Genomic DNA, 17,560 nt, shown 5'->3' with positions numbered 1-17,560 from the left:
CAACAAAACGGTTTTCGGTTAAACGAAATTTTCAATTTTTTCAAAACCCGAATTTCTGTTATTATAATATTCAAAAGCCGTTTTTAATATGTAAAAATTTTTTATACATAATTGACAAATATTTGTTAAAATGGACGACTTAAAAAATCTTGATATTTGAAATTCATCCTCGAAGTGGAGATATATATATATATATATATATATACTAGGGGACCCGGCGAACTTCGTCTCGCAGTTTGTTAGGTACAGAACTTGATGGCCTTGGTTCAAACCTATAATACTATTATTGCTATCACCTTGTTCAATGGCAAATATTGCTTTGTTATTTTTGAAGCAGATGCACATTAGACAATTGTACTTTCGACAATTGTCAGCTTGACGAAGAGAAAAGGTACTGAGAGGTAAAGTGTTTCTATTTTCCTCGACTCTCTCCTATATACTGACAATAGCCGCGAAAAAATTAGGCAACTGTAAATCGGGACTAACACTTTTTTAATCCAATAACACGTGTTGCGATGAAAAAAAATATTTGGTATCATAACGCCCCTATTCGTTTCATAATCGATGGTTTTCTGCAATTCTTGTTTTCACCACTGAACACGATATTTCACTCAAGAAATTTAATACGAAGGAAGGAATGCGATCGTAGGAATTTGAATTTAATGCTGAATAAAAGGCTTATTTAAATTTGAGTTTTATTATATTAAACTATTTTGAGCAAAGGGATCCGATCGTTATCAGGTAACCACCTTCGTCTGCTTTTTTCTGACTTCTGTTTAACGTGAACTCCCGAATTCTACTTGCATTGTAAGTTCGAAATGAGATGCAAAGGCTCTGGTAACACGGACAAATGCGGTAATTGGATTTTGACTGAGACTGTACAATCCAGTACTTGGTACATTGATCCTTGTTAACAGAGCTATTATATTAGTTGCCGTTATTTGTGTGTTTCGGATGCTTCAAGTCTTGTCACATTAACACGTGACTGTTGTCGATTACTTGGTCACCCTATAATTAATTTCGCCGAAAATAACATAGTCAAATTAATATCAACAAATAATTAACGTTTAGTAAGTATTTACCTACTTATGTCGCCCGATAAAGAATATTTGTCAGATAATTCGACCAAAAAATCTTCAGTACCTACGATTTCTTTTTTTTCCAATTTTTTCCAATTTTGAATATCATCCTTTTTCGATGTACAAACATACAGTGTACCAACAGTACCAGTGTCCATATGTATATATTTGGCCATTTGTAATTGCCTTCCAGCTCTGCGGCAACTAATCTGATTGAATTAATACTCCTTTTCAGTGGGGACATAATACAGTATCAATATATATCTGGTGCAGCTTAAATTTTATACCGCATAAATCGGAAGTTGATCTTTCGAAGATGTTTCACTTACAGATTAAAAGTATACATATATGCCACAACCTCACTTCCAATGAAATTACCTCCGAGCTCTTGATTTTTTAAATAACCCACCTATTTTTTGTGGATTTGTACCTTTTTCCTCAAGGTATTTGTATCTCCACATCTTCATCTTTTCAATCGGAATCTGACCGAAACCACCACTAATCTTTACAAACTCTAAACTAACCCTTCTCCTATTAACCATTTTGCGCTGTTAATTTCCTAAAAAGACGATTGCAAAATAAATGAAAATCGATTTGATTGTGAATAAAAAATTATGTATATACAACTTTCAAAAATTGACAAAACAGAGGCGTACAATGGACCCTCACAGTTAGTGCATATACAATTTTCGCCAAAAACTGTCCAAATAAGTGTCAAAGTAAATTGCAAACGCGAAGCTCGATAGAAATTTGTGGAAAAATTGACTTTCTTAAAAAAATATTTTTGCGAATTTTTCGCACATTTTCACGATTTTTTTAGGTTTTATCCTTTTCTGCCAGGAGACCATTCCGAATTGGTGCGAATTGTTAAAATCTGTTCAGCCATTCTTGAGTTATAAGCGTAGTAACTAACATCATCCTTTTTTATATATATAGATATATATATATGAAGAAAAGACAAAATTTTTTAGTTTTCCATAAAAAAAAAATTAAAAATTTTTTTTTAAGCTACATGAAAGATTTTTGGTACATAGATTGGGAAAAAATGCCATTCTTAAATCTGTTCGTGATACTAATTTTGGTTGTTGCGCGTAAAAGTTATGGCGGTTTCAATTCTGATAAAAAGAAAAAAATCTTTAAAAGACTCTAATCGTTATATTGAGAAACTCTCTTAATTAGGGGCTCCCTACATACTATATGTTTACTGAGGTCCCATAACTTTAGTGAAAAAGTTGTGCATTTTCGCGGAAATTAGGAAAGAATTCCAAACAATTGGTAGTTTGCAACTTGTTTTAATAAAATTCAACCTGATTATGCCTCTAAAAAATATATAAAAAATATGTACGTAATCTATACATCGCGAAGATTCAAATGAAACCAAAACTATACAAATCCGTTTAGTGGTTTTCATATTATAGCGAAAACAAAAAAATATATTGAGGAAATTTTTAAAATTTTTGTAAGAGAAAATATTTATTAAAATTTATTTTGTGAGTTAGTTAAACAAAATTTAAGAAAAGTAGGTTGGAGTTTTTCTTTTATTTTAGTTAAATTTCACGCAATAAATCACATTTTTTATTCTAATCATTTCTCGAAAACACGCTAACATCTAGCAGAAGATATGGATATCTTTCAAATAAATGTTGGGTTTCTTTAAATGTGGCATAATCTTGAAATAAAATTGTATCGGGTAATGTTCATTTTGAAATACGTGTAAATCGCGAAATCCTCAAAATCACTTGATGCGCATGCGGTTTAACAATACAGCGAACTCTTCTCTTTTAATTTGTACACATTTGCCAGGATTTACTTTGGCCGCTAAGATGTAGCATCGTCTGCAGTTTAGTGTGCAACAAACTGTATAACGCTTATATTTTGCACAAAGTGCATACACTTTTTATGCGCATCCGATTTCACTATCAACCGTGAAAAAATACATCGATCTAAACATATTTCAATAAAATCCATCAAGAACCGTGGATGTAGCATCACACAGTATTTTTTGGATAAATCGGATACAGCTCCCACGCCACTAAATTTTCCAAACCGCTGTTTTCGCACAAACGCGAGTGATGATTCACTTTCTTCATTGAAATGGAAACGATCCACATAAAACGCGAATTAGTCAGCGATATTTTGAAAAACATTTTTCGCAAATTTTTCAATTTTTGCAGTAGCCATTTCCGCCGTTCTAGTAGATGGATTTTTATGATCTGTGATTCATATGATCCGGATCGTCGAAAAACTAAAATATCGCGGGGTACCAGCACACTCAAAACGATATTGTAAATACTGTACCCAAAAAATAGGTTTTTTAGAAAAAATATCACACTAAATTTTGGCCTTTGGCAGTAGATTACTCTGCTGCTGTGTGGGCTTCATACTCACTATACATATCAGATTATGTGAAATCGCGAGTTCTTTAATCCTATAATTGGTTTTTCGAAATATCCGAATGCGCGTTACATAAAAAATACAAAAAACACCTGAAATCCGGCTTCAAAATGTCAGCATCCATAAAAGGTGGATGCAGTGGAAATTTTGGAAAGTGATACATTAGACGTGTAATCTTCATTTTGTATTCTCCTACTTTTACTTTGGACAGATGTCCGTCATTTGAATGGTGTAATCAGAAATCGAATAGCAATGTAAAAAACCTGTTTAGCTTCAACGTGTTTTTACCTATGTTTTTTCCTTTACGCGGTCGTAACTACCACGTAAATTAATTTTTTTTGCTAAATTTTTGAGCTTTGTACAAAAACATCTAAAATAATCCAGCAATAGTCATAGTTACTGGTAAACTACAATAGTTCGCGTATTATAATAGTGCAAACCTTGGCTTCATGGAAACTAAAAAATTTTGACTTTTCCTCATATATAGACAGACAGTAATATATAATATATATGCTTTAAGAAGAGTATAAACCCTTATTAAAATGAAATTTCGAATCAAAATAATTAAGTTTACATTTTTTATGCTTGGTTTCGTTGTTTTTGTAGCAGCATGAGTTTGATAATGGGTTGGCAGCAGTGTTGCCGACAGTTTTTGATCAAAAATCTAAAAAATCGTCAAATCGTCAACAAAATTTGGAAAATCGGTGATTTTTTCGATGATAGTTTTGTCAACGAGACTGACAACATAAGATAAACAACCTACAGCAATAAATCTAACTCGATCTCATTTAAATACCGCTATAAAAACACCTTTCACAAGATGATCGTTTTCCCTATGGTTATCGAGTTTGCAATAATACAGCAAGGTAAAGCTTGGGTACACATTGCCATCTTTGAATGACAACAGCTCAAATATCGCGTGCTTGCCAGTGTGGCCGTCCATGTTTGTCGGTACACGTAAATTTTGGTTGTTGCCCAGCAAAAATTTGGTAAGCACATGTCATTACTTCCTGCATTACCTGGTAATGAGTACTCATTACCCTCCGCATTATCTGGCAGTACATATAAGACAGTTTACACATAACCAATTACTTCCTTACTTACTAAGTAGTGAGTGCGGTGGCACAGAGCTAGTGTGTCTGACTGCAAATCCTAGGGTCGTGTGTTCAAAGCTCACCGGCGGCATGGGAGTTTTTTGTTCACAAAATTACAAAGAAATTTTGATGTACATGGATGCTTTTAAACAACCCTTAGTGTTCGTACAAGTAGACTAGTGTGTAGTGTGTTTGGCTACAAATCAGAAGTTGGTGTGTTCATAACCGGGAGAGAGCGAAATAAAAAAAAAACAAAACAATGTGTGGAGAGTTTTTTTTATATTATTTCACCTCAATTGTTCTAAAAATAGAACATATGCTTTTAAGCTTTTTTTCGACTACCGGTATGTGGTTAAATATGTACTTAAAATCATATTTATGGAAGTACTTCCTTCCTATGACATCCCCATGTAAATATAATGACTTTTACGGTCAATTTGTTAGTAGTTACTACTGCCAAAATTTACTGAATAAAGTCATTATTTGGTAATAATTTTTTTTGCTGGATGGGCAGTCAGAAATTGATAAAAACTGTCATTCAAAAACCACTTAAAGAGGGCATTAGTAGGAAGTTAAGAAACCTGGACTCATAATTTTTTTTACAACGATATGTATATATAATTCCTATTTTATCTCGACAAATTTTCCATTAACTATCCCAAACGAACATTTTCAGGTGATGTAATTCGAAGGCCAGGAAAAAAAATGAAAATAATTATATTTCATATATGTGCCTAAATATAGCCAATCCGTCTGGAAATTGCTATAAAACGTTAAAAACGCTCATAAAATCGAGTTTGAAACATTGTTTTCCTAAAAGTCTTTCGTGAAATTTTGGTCAAAATGTAGATATCGCCTTTTATTTCATGCAATTCTAGCTTACGTAAAAAATCGTCATTTTGGACCATAAAATCGTCATTTTTCAATTTTGGACCAAAAAAATTGTCAAAATTACGATAAATCATCAAATTCGGCAACACTGGTTAGCAGCCGTTGACCGAAACTCTTTTTGTTTTGGGTCAATCCGGTACAAAGAACCCTTTGCCGTTGTATTGACTTATTCGTCTTGGATTCGTCATCTTGCTTTGCAACCTCAAATTTTCGACGAATGCCTGAACCAAACACAACTTTTCTTATCGTTGCCCTTTCTGTCATTCTACTAAAGATACGGTCACATATGGCAAATATTTGCTAAAAAATGCTACTATTTCTTTGCCACAATGTGACCAAGCATGCTATTCAAAGTCAAACAAGGAAACAGCTGATTTTAGGAAAACAAGAATATAGACAGGCGAACAAATTTAGATCAAATACTTGTCTAATGTGACATTACACGCAGAGAAAAAAATATGTTTGATCCAACAATATTCCAAGAGCAAAATATGTATTGTTAACATATTGTTGGATTCCTCATGTAGTATTGTAAATCCAAAAATAGTTTGTGTCAACTGAACAATATTTCTCTCTTTTCTTCGAAAATTTGTTTCTCTTCTCTCGCTATTCGATGCCGTGTTGAAAAAACAATTTTGGTGAGTTGTGGTGTGTTTGTATGGCATGCTGCCTTTACCTTTGTTTTTGTGTGTATGTACTTGTGAGACCTCTTGTTTTTATTTGTTTCTGTTTTGTTTCATTCTTCTTTCCTTTTCATGTTTGTTATGGTGTTTAATTATTCCTTATGTTGTGGTGGGTTCTTGTGGCTTTTTGTTTGTCTTTGTTGTCAGCCAATGCAGCAAACCATGTATTGTGTTCATCAATGATTGCAATATTATACGCGACATTTATATCCAAGTTATGCGAAAAGTGTATATGAGAAGTATATGCACTCAAATCAAAAATTTCTGGGCTGGTTTTCTGTATTGACAATACTTTTTGTAAACAAAATTAGATTATGATAGTTCCTACAATCGGTATTGTTAACGATTTTAACAATATTGCGGAAATTCGAAAGTTGTTTTTGTTTTCTATGGTTGGAACAAAAGATGGTATTTTTGGATTTGGATTACAATGTTTGAACAAAACAAATACATTTTTGGAACCAAAACAAATATTTTTGTTCCAACAAAAGCGAAAAATATTTTTTCTCTGCGTGTACCTTAAGTATTGTGTTAATAAGTATGTGCAGATTTCGAGTAAAAAGCGCAGGTAAATTTTTCGGCCGTCTGTTGAATATTGAGTATGGTGGACAACATATTCGTTTTAAACTGTAATTTTAAGACTATTTTACGCAAAATATTTTTCACATTTAAACGCATTTGACATTTATAACTTTGCCGTACCACATGTTAGTTAACCCTTTCGGTGATTCTATGCCATATGGCATAGTCAGTTTTTGAAGCCCGTTTTAAGGCAAAATACTTATGGGCACTCTTTTTTTAATAACTTTGTATTTTTCCCTGAAGTGTTATCTAAAAATAATTCGACAAAAATTTTTGATTGGTGGACCCTATACATTGTTATGTATCAAAGAGCAAGCGCTCCTCGTTCGATTTAAAATTTGCATGAAAATACCATCTTATAATTTTATATATTTTATTAACAAAAATATTTTTTTTGTTAACTTTTTGTATTTAATTTAGTAGATAATCATTGCCTTAATAATTAAAACGAAAAAAAGATCCGAAATATAGTTCAATGGAGCTGCCAGATTTTTTATATTTCATACTATGCCATATGGCATAGATTTTTCCCAACGGAAATGTTTCACTTTGTTTGACTACCAGATTTTCTATTGTAAAACCCCTAGATCTTCTATAAGAAGACCTCCAGATCTTGTATAAATAGACCTCCAGGTCTTCTATAAGAAGACCTCCAGATCTTGTATAAGTAGACCTCCAGGTCTTCTATACGAAGGTCTTCTATAAGGAAACCTCCAGATCCACCATAGGAAGACCTCCAGATAATGTATAACAATTCTTGCAGATTTTCTAAAATAACTCCTCCAAATATTATATAAGATGGCCCCCACGTCTTCTACAAGCTGACCTCCAGCCCTTCTATAGGATGACATTCAGGTGTTCTATAAGAAGTCCTTCAGATCTGCTATATGAAGACATTCAGGTCTTCTATAAGAAGTCCTCCAGTTTTTCTATAAGAAGGCCTCAAATCTTCCATAAGAAGACCCTAGGTTTTCTATAAGAAGACCCTAGGTTTTCTATAAGAAGACCCTAGGTTTTCTATAAGAAGACCCTAGGTTTTCTATAAAAAGACCCTATAAAGGCTTTAAATGTTCTAAAAGAAGACCTCCATATATTCTATAAGAAGACCTTCTATGTGAAGACCCCCAAATCTTCTAATAGTAGACCTCCAGATATTCTATGAAAAACCTTCATGTCTTCTATAAGTAGACCTCCTGGTCTTCAATGAGAAGATCGTATGCTTTTCTATAAGAAGGACCCCTGCTCTTCTATGAGAAGACCTCCTGCTCTTATATAAGAAGACATCCTTCTCTTCTATAAGAATACCTCCTGCCCTTCTATATGCAAACGTCCTTCTCTTCTACGAGAAGACGCCCTGCTCTTCTATGAGCAGACCTCCTGCTCTTGTATAAGTAGACCTCCTTCTCCTTTATAAGAATACCTCCCGCCTTCTATATGCAAACGTCCTGCTCTTCTATGAAAAGACGTCCTGCTCTTCTATGAGCAGACCTCCCGATCTTATATATAAAGACCTCCTTCTCTTCTATAAGAATACCTCCTGCCCTTCTATATGCAAACGTCCTTCTCTTCTACGAGAAGACGCCCTGTTCTTCTATGAGCAGACCTCCTGCTCTTGTATAAGAAGTCCTCCTTCTCTTCTATAAGAAGACCTCCTGCCCTTCTATATGCAAACGTCCTGCTCTTATATGAAAAGACGTCCTGCTCTTCTATCAAAAGACGTCGTGCCCTTCTATATGCAAAGGTCCTACTCTTCTATGAAAAGACGTCCTGCTCTTCAAGAAGAGAACCTCCTGCTCTTCAAGGAGAGGACCTCCTGCTCGTCTATAAGAAGACCTCTTGCTCTACTATAAGAAGACCTCCTGCTCTTCTATAAGAAGACCTCCTGCCCTTCTATATGCAAACGTCCTGCTCTTCTATGTGAAAACATCCTGTCCTTCTATGAGACGACCTTTTGCTTTTCCAGGAGAAGACATCCTGCCCTTCTATGAGAGGACCTTCTGCTCTTTTATGAGAAGACGTCCTGCTCTTCTATAAGAAGACCTCTTCCTCTTCTATAAGGCCTCCTGGTCTTCTGAAAGATGAAATTTAATTAAAAACTTGAATATTTTAGTTTTGTTTTTATTTTCCTTTAAATACATTCTATGCCATATGGCATAGTGTCCAAAAACCGCTTTTCCAAACTAAATGTTAAAAAATTAGTTTTGATTAATCATATAGTGGGGTTAAGTATATATAAAATTGGAAAAATATATTTTTCAGATCAAAAACAAAAAAGAAGCACCGAAAGTGTTAAGAGTAGTTCACTTTAAAGAACACAATTGTAAAGAAATAATAAAAATAGAACTGTCTTTTTGAACAGGTTATCCGTTTTTTGGTTAACCGAAAACGACGATTTTTGTAAAAACCAGTTTCGGTTTTCAACGCAAACCGGTTACCCGGTTTTGGACACCCTCTACACAACCCCTCAAAATTTGATTTTATTTAAAGAAAAACTCTCATACTATGTTTCTCTATTCATATTCCATATCTAATGGAGCATAGACATATAAAAAGTATTTAAAAAATTAAAATTGTTGATTGAAAACATTTTGCCCCAAGGGGTGTTATTATGTAACTGTATGTATGCCAGAGATCCGCAAAATGCATATAAAAGGCACACTCTCATGCTTTTTCCAAAACGCGAAAAGTGCAGTGCCTTGCCCATAAAAATATGATTGAGCCAAAAAGCAGATTCACACCTAAAAAAGATTCACGGCTTTAGTGCGTGCAGTGCTTGCTTTTACATTTGTATTCGCATGATTCGCAAATGCAGTATGCACAGTACTGCTTTTGAAATTATCGTCAGCCACAAAACCACCACCACATATGCGCGAGCAGCACAAATTAGAGTTGGCAAACCATCGATAATCCCAACATTAGATATTTTCGATATAATGTTTTAAAATATCGATTGCTATCGATATTATCGTTAAGTTGTCATCGCCATTAATTTGTAGAGGAAAATGGCGGAAATGTCAATGATTTTCTTGAAATTATGCAAAAGTAGTTCACACAAATGAACAATTGCTTATATTTTATAAAAATATTAAAAAAAATGCATTTTACTTTTCCGAAAAATGTGTACGTGTAACTACGAATTTACTTTCTCACACCCAAAACCGAAAAGCAGCGGAATTTCTATTTATTTCAATGAAGTTTAGGTTGCGGATTTTTGTTCCGATAATATCGATAGGCAAAACTGGCTATCGATATTAAATTTTTAGAAAACAATCGATTTTATCGATAGTGCCATCGATTTTTTGCCAGCTCTAGCACAAATCCGCTCTGCTGGCCATCATAAAATGATAAATTAAACAAATTAAATGCGTTGACACATGTTTTTGTTTCATTTTTCGTCACATTATTTTGCTAATACATCAAATCAAATATATAAATATATTGTACCAAGGAAAACTATTTTTCTTCAAAATTATTGAAAACTGAATACTTTAAATATTAACATTTTATAAGTCAACAACAGAAAACGGACGACAATCGTCTTTATCTTCGTTGCTAGCGACGTTTAATGGAGCATTTCTTTGTTGTCGAACGTAGCATTTGCCTCCCATTATATTTTAAAATGCGTTTACTGTGTACACAAGTAACAACATTTTCAATTATTGTATCATTTTCTGTTTGAATAAATGAATACATTTTCCAAATTTTTATTCTTTTTTTAGTTTGTTTAACAATACGATAAATATATCGTTAATATTTGTTTTTATTGTCTCAATATTCATTTTTATTTGTATATTAACATCTAAATCCGACTAGAAATATTTAGTGCTTATTTTACTGCAGCGTGCTTGTGTGAATGCATTATCAAAACAAAATGGCAATGAGCTCTTTTAGTGTGGTGGCTGTCACTGCTATCATTTCGACAGAATGTGCCAATTGCACACTCTCACGAAAGAAAAGACAAAACAAGCAATAGCAATAAACTGTGATGTCAATAGCAAGCAATGAAAAAGGCACGAAAAAGCGAATATGCATTACAAGCGAGTGGTATTTTGCGGATCTCTGATGTATGCATATTTATGGAAAATGTTGGAGAACTATTTCAATTAGAAAGATCTTACCGGTAAACCAGCGATTTCGACTCTATGCAATGTCGAAAATACTACAGCCCTATTCGTAGAAAAGGCGTAGGTGGTTGAGATACTTTCCGCGGTTTAAACAGTGACATTTTGTATGAATCTCTTTTCTTTCCTGGTTTGTCATGACATTGAAAATATCCAGAGTATCACATCTCTGTTATGACCGCTGATAACAAAGTTTTTTGTAGCACAACATAACGTCTGGTGGTAGGTTACTTTTTCTGCTGCTATTGAATAAATTTCTTAATTGGGATCAAATTATAAAAAAGCTAATGAATCGGGAATGAATTTGTTGCAATTTGTGGATTAAGTGTTTGGGTACTTAATTATTATTATGTATATGTGTGTTGGATTTAGGGAAAAATTTGTAGTTTGGGTTATATGTTTTGGGGGTATATGATATATATTTAGTAAAAAGGAAATAATGATTTAGTTTAGATGTTTTTGTATAAACATTATAAATTACCTTATATTTACACCACAAAACTATTGCTCACTGTATTGATACCGTTGATTTAAATAAAACAACTGTTTATTGTAATTATTTTATTATTATTAATCAAATAATTATGCAGTGTGCTAAAATTTATAATGTTTAATAAAATTTTTTAAAATTTTAGTTAGTTTTTTTACGTTGACGTTTGCACATAAAGACTGATCCAGCATATTCGAAATTTGTCTGGTTACAGTTCATGATCTTGATGTTTTCATTTTCTGAAATCATAATATTTAAACCATAAATCTTTTCAAGAAACATAAATGCGTCGAATTTGCAGGAACAACATTAAACATACACTAGAAATATGAAAGAGCCGGGAGCAAGCTTGTTACTGATTTTACGTAAATATTCCAATAATGAACCCAAATTATTAAAGAAGTTAGTTTCTGAATACACCTCATCATGTAATTAAAACCATACATAAATTCAAATGCATTTTATGGTTTAAAGAAAGGCTCAATAAAATTAAACTTAAAACTTTAAATATACATATGAGCTTAGTTAACATTTCGAATGAATTTTAGGATAATTAATTGGACAGAAGAATCCATCAGCATAGTCGACGTCGTCTTCCCCATTCGGACCATGTGGGCGTAGTATTTTAACTTTGGTCTCCCATATTCAAAGAACAGCTTGTTTCCCAGTCTTTCTGGCACGTACACTCCAGCCTCTGTTATCTTTGTTGTTGGGTGGCTCAGTTGCGATTACGGTTCCTTGTTCATTTTCCCCAGACCTTTCAGCAGCTTGGGCTGTCGCACGGTGGAAAATCCCGATCTAGCGAGCAGAAAATCAAAAAATAGTATTAAACTATAGTGTTGTTAGTTAGAACTGTGGATATAAGTAAAAAAGGGATTTTTTACATTGTTTACAACGATCTTTTTTTAGTTGTAAATTTTTGATAGACGTGCGCAGCCTGTTAATATATAATCGAACCTATTTTCATTTTTTTATATATCTATCGTAAAGACTAGTATTTAAATGAAATAGTTTTATAAACCATAAGTTATTTTAATGTAGATCGTACGGGATGATTTATTACTTCGGTTTTGTTGGAGTCTATGGAAGACAAAAATACGGAAATTATAAAATCAAAAAATGAAGTGACCCAAAGAAGCCAAAGGTATTTTCGTGGCCTCCAACAAAACCGTATTAATACAACAGAACCCTCATACAAATTATGTTAATTTTCTATATAAAATATAGAAAAGAGAGATTTTCATATTTTAGATCAGTTTTTATACCCTACGCCACTATGTGGGGAGGGTATTATAAGTTGGTTTGGGCCAAAAAGTTTGTTACGCATCGCAATAATACTTATGTATACCAGAATGAATGTTGTTTTATTCCAAAGTGAATATCTCCGTATCTATAAGGGTATAAAAAAGCAAAAACCTGGCAATGAAAGAAGCAAATATCACCTTTAGAACAATATAATGTAGGTTGGTGTAGGACGTCAAACGACAGAGATAATCACGTGGATCGGAATGTGCTAAAACATTGTGTGGAGACGTTTCATTCTTTTGTCAATATCTCCGCTTATAGTAGGAGTATTCCAAAAGGAAATTCCGTCGATGGAAGAAGAAAAGATCGTCTTTACATTGATGCAAAGTAGGTTGGCGTAGGTGGCCAAACAACGGAGGTCGCACTTTTGATCGCAAGAAGCCTATTCGGTTTAGTGATGGTTGCATAATGTTCAGGGGTCGGAGTGGGCAAAAAACTAAGGTGGGGCAAAATTCAACGTTTTATTCTCATGCGAATATCTCCGCTGCTAATAGGGGTATTCCAAAAAGGAAAGCCTGTCATTGGATGAAGAAAATATCACCTTTACAATTATGCAAAGCTTTTATAGTCACGCTACAGGTCGAAATTTTGATCGGATCGTCGCAAAATTTTGAGGGCTGATGGAGGTCCCAGAGTGGAAGAAGGCTATTGAATTTGGTGATGGTCGGATAATATTTAGGCGTCAGAATGCTCAAATATGAAAGTATGTTCGCTCCTCTAGTAGAGTTATTCCAAAAGCAAAGCCTGACAATGGAAGTAGAAAAGTTCATCTTTACAAATATCCAAAGTAAGTTGGTGTACCATTTTTTACTCAACATTACTAAACATTCTGAGGTTTACCTAAGGATTACACATGCAAGTAACTTGCAGACAGTTGTGTATAAATATTATAGTCGAAACTTCAATTTTTTCGAACTGACACTTGCATGTGTAAACGTTCGGAAAAAATTGAAGTTACTTTCAAAGCACTTACATTGATTACTGACAAGGAAATTTTGTCGGCAGTGAGGTTGTTAGTTGGTGTGGCAGTGAATATGTGTGAGTGTATTGGTATTTTTCGAACTGTCACTTGCATGTGTAAACGGGGGGTTAAATTGATTCCAACTGTGTTACCAAAGTGGTCAAATATTTGTGATTTCTAATTTGTGGAATTTTATTTCCACTGCGGATATCTGTGTTGGCATTGATGGTAAAATATCAGAGTTATTGCAAAATTCACTAAGCTATCCCAATTTTAATATTTTGAAGTATATTTTTTAATGACAAATTAATCTGCTCTCTTCTTTTTCTCTTCTGCAAAGCTTTCAATTGTCGACAGAAGTCAAATATAAGATTATTATTTTGATTCAGTTAGCCCTAAGTCTTTTAATATAAAAGCTCTCTAAAAATGTTTACCAGTGAAAGCTTGTGCACAGGGGTTGTGGTGCACAGCTGATTAGTATGTTTGACACATAAGTTCTACTGCTTTAGGGCTACAATATTGCTAAACAAAATGCCGATTGGTTTCTGAGATATGTTGTTGTTCCACAAACATCCCATACGGGACAAGGGAGACTTCTCTCATACCAATGAGTGCACCGCAATTCATATTAGCTCAATGATATGGGACCTACAGTTTATCGCCGAGTCCGAACTGTGTGTCTAAGACACCACTTATAGAGAAGTTTTACATGGCTGAAATTCTCAGGAAATGTCGCCAACATTACTGAGGGATATTTTGTCACCGTTGAAATGTTTGATGTTGACTGGCCGGAAAATCGAAGCCACGACCTTTAATGTGCAAGGCGGGTGTGCATACCATTGCACCACGGTGGCATACCATGGTAGCCTCTTATTAATGCGAAGATAGGTAGTTTTTAGTAGGACATAAAATCCATACGCAAAACACAACTCGAATTTTTGCTGTCGCAATATGTACTAGAAGTTGTTGGCATTTTTGTGGTGCACAGAGTAATGCTATGATTGATATTCCAAAATTCTGATATTACATACATACATGTGTTCCCACAACATCCCCGAAGGAACAAGGAAAACTTCTCTTATATGAACCCAGCAAACCAATCGTACCGATATCGTAACGAAATCGGAACAAATTTCGGACGTTACGTCCGATATCTGATCCGAAATCGTAACGATATCTTAACGAAAGTTGTATGAAGTGGTTGACATAATTTCGGAACGAAATTTCGGAGCGATATCGTATCGATTTCGGTCAGAATTCGCAACGAAATCGGAAGAAAATCCTTGGGAAATTCGGAATTCGAATTTTTTCCTCCGAATTTTCGTACAGATTTCTGAACGATTTCGGAATAATGTCGTATGAAAATCTGAGGTACCTTCCGAACTTTCGTAAAGATTTCTGAACGATTTTGGAATAATTTCGTGTGATTATCGAAGGAAAAAAATTTTCTGTGATGCCTATTTTTTATTGATAAATTTTCTTTGTTATATTTTTTATTGGAAGATTATAATTTCAAAGATATCTAATGATTTTCACTGCTGTTATCATTTTGTAGTTATAGTAGAACAATAGGGGTGTCTTTTTACTTACTAAATGTTGCTGAAACATTTTTTTCGGCAACTTTTCCTTTATACAACTGTCAAAATCTGCAACATTAGTAATAATTATTACTAATTATCACGTAAAAAGACGCAGCTAATGTAAACCTTGTATACGAATATGTTGAGTCTATCAGGTCTAGCTTGAATTATTATAGGTTGCATTTATATTTAAAATATTTAAAAAATGTATATGCAAATTTTATAACCAACCATTTTGTTTTTCGACAACAAACTAAAATGTTGCTTGTTAGATATATACAAAAGGTGGTTGTTGTGCGAAGGGAAATTTGTTTCCGACATATCGATCCGAATTCGTAACGAAATCGCAAGAAAAACATTAGCAAATTCGAAGGGAAATTTACTTCCGACATTTTCTCCGAAATCGGAACGAAATCTGAAAAAATTCCCCTACGAAAAATCGTATAGAAATCGATACGAAATCTGAACGATTTTGCTTCCGAAATTGTTTCGATATGTCGGACATCCGACATTTGGTTTGCTGGGAATGCACATAGATTCATATTGGCTCAATGATATTGTATTACTTCAATCGATGTTTAATACTTGTTCAAGGGTATACTGACAATTACAAATCAACTAATAACTACGTCTTTTTCAGAAGTAACTCAAAATATTTAAGTCGTAATTTGTAACATTTCATCTGTAATTCTAAAATTATATTTGTATTTTTAAATATTTGAATTGTAATTCGGGAATTTCATTTTTTTATTCCAATTATTCCATTTGGCTGGCAACCTCAGTTGCCCAGTTTTATTTACAAATCATAGCAATGTACTTATTTATGTATGCAGACGACGTAAAACTATTTTGTTCTTTTAGTGATCCGAGAAACCAACTTATACTCCAATCAGATTTAAACAGATTCTTGAATTGATGTAAGATTAATTTGCGGATGGTGGATAAAGTCTCTACAATTACGGACACAGGTTTTCTTTTGGGCCATCGTTTAGACTTTAGCCTAATTACAAATAAGCCTAATAACAAATAAAGCGTTTAAAAATTTGGGAGTTGTTAAGAGTTGAAGTATACAGTTCTCTGACCCTATAGTCACAAAACAACTTTATAATATCTTTTGTACGTTCTGGCTTAGAATATGGATCGATTGTATGGGACCCACCTTACGCTGTCCACTCAAATAATATTGAATCTATTCAGAAACAATTTTCTGTATGGAGAAATTTACTTTTTGATTTCGTTTATTTTTTGCTGAGTTGATGCAGATCTTTTTGGCTAATGGTTACAGAGATATTAATCTTTGAAAAAATCGGATTATCTAAAAATACTCATAATGCTCATAACTTCTTTAATATTTGTCCAAAAAGAAATTTTTTCTATTTTTTTTTTTTGTTTTTTTTTATATCTAATATATATATAAAAACAAAAAACAAATATCTAATAAAAATGAAAAAATTGGCACATTGGGCATGGATGCAATTTTGGCGATTTAATATTTAGAATAAATTTTTATAAATGTTGTTGTAAAAGTTTTTTTATTTTACGTTTTTTTTATTTTGCTTAAGGTAATCTAAAGCGATAATCACATGAAAATGACACGACCTTTAAAATAACTATTTCTGAAAATGTTGTTGATAATACTAAAAGTTTTGGATGGGGATTTGATGGGTGGGCTATGATTATAACATTTCAGTACATACAATAAGTTTACATCACCTGAACATGGGCAAAGTACCGTTATCAATAGACAGCGGAATTTTATGCAACCCTTATTTTTAGATTCATATCAAATTTTGGGACTGGGCATATTTTTGGCTTCTGTTTACATTGCAATTGAAACATGCAAAATGCATAAATTTTTGCATATGCAAAATTTATGCATTTTACATATTTTCTTATGCAACAAATATTTCAATAATACTTACAAAAATGTTTGTGTGTACAATTTTTCTGTTTAAAATTCTCTTCAGACAAGTTAATGAAATAGAGAAATATATAACCACAGCCACAGTCTTCAAAATACCCAAAATCGGGAGGTATCGTTCTATGGGGCTATATGAAGACCTGAACCTAAACCGAACAATTTCAGGTGGAAAGTTGTTTACCCCCAAGGAAGACTTAATACCAAATTTCAGCCATTTCGGAGGGATATTGAGGGCACAACCTTCAAAATACCAGAAATCCTGAGGTACCATTCTATGGAGGCTATGTGTAGACGTGGGCCTATACCGACAAATTTCAGGTGGAAAGTTTTATTTTATTTATTTTAGAAACAACTTTACATTAATACAAAGCCATCTGGCCAAAAAAGATTGAATTAAATCATATTATATAGATTTATGTTTACACTACTCCAGCACAATCAAAAAGCTTAAAGCCATAT

The 17,560-nt window shown here is 33.4% G+C and overlaps 1 protein-coding gene and 1 long non-coding RNA gene across 3 annotated transcripts in view; one reads left to right on the top strand and one right to left on the bottom strand.

Moving 5' to 3' along the window:
* Positions 1-17,560, top strand: part of bs (serum response factor blistered) — a 225,296-nt gene that overhangs the window by 71,215 nt on the left and 136,521 nt on the right. The window lies entirely within an intron of this gene.
* Positions 11,391-17,560, bottom strand: part of LOC141405264 (uncharacterized) — a 73,882-nt gene continuing 67,712 nt past the window's right edge. The window contains exon 2 of the long non-coding RNA XR_012413172.1: positions 11,391-12,132. This is a non-coding gene — a long non-coding RNA (uncharacterized lncRNA). The remainder of the gene's footprint in view (positions 12,133-17,560) is intronic.

This window comes from Musca autumnalis, unplaced genomic scaffold (assembly GCF_047663935.1).
Source record: "Musca autumnalis isolate F117 unplaced genomic scaffold, ASM4766393v1 scaffold_5, whole genome shotgun sequence".
Lineage (NCBI taxonomy): Eukaryota > Metazoa > Arthropoda > Insecta > Diptera > Muscidae > Musca > Musca autumnalis.
This window is presented reverse-complemented; position numbering and strand designations above follow the sequence as displayed.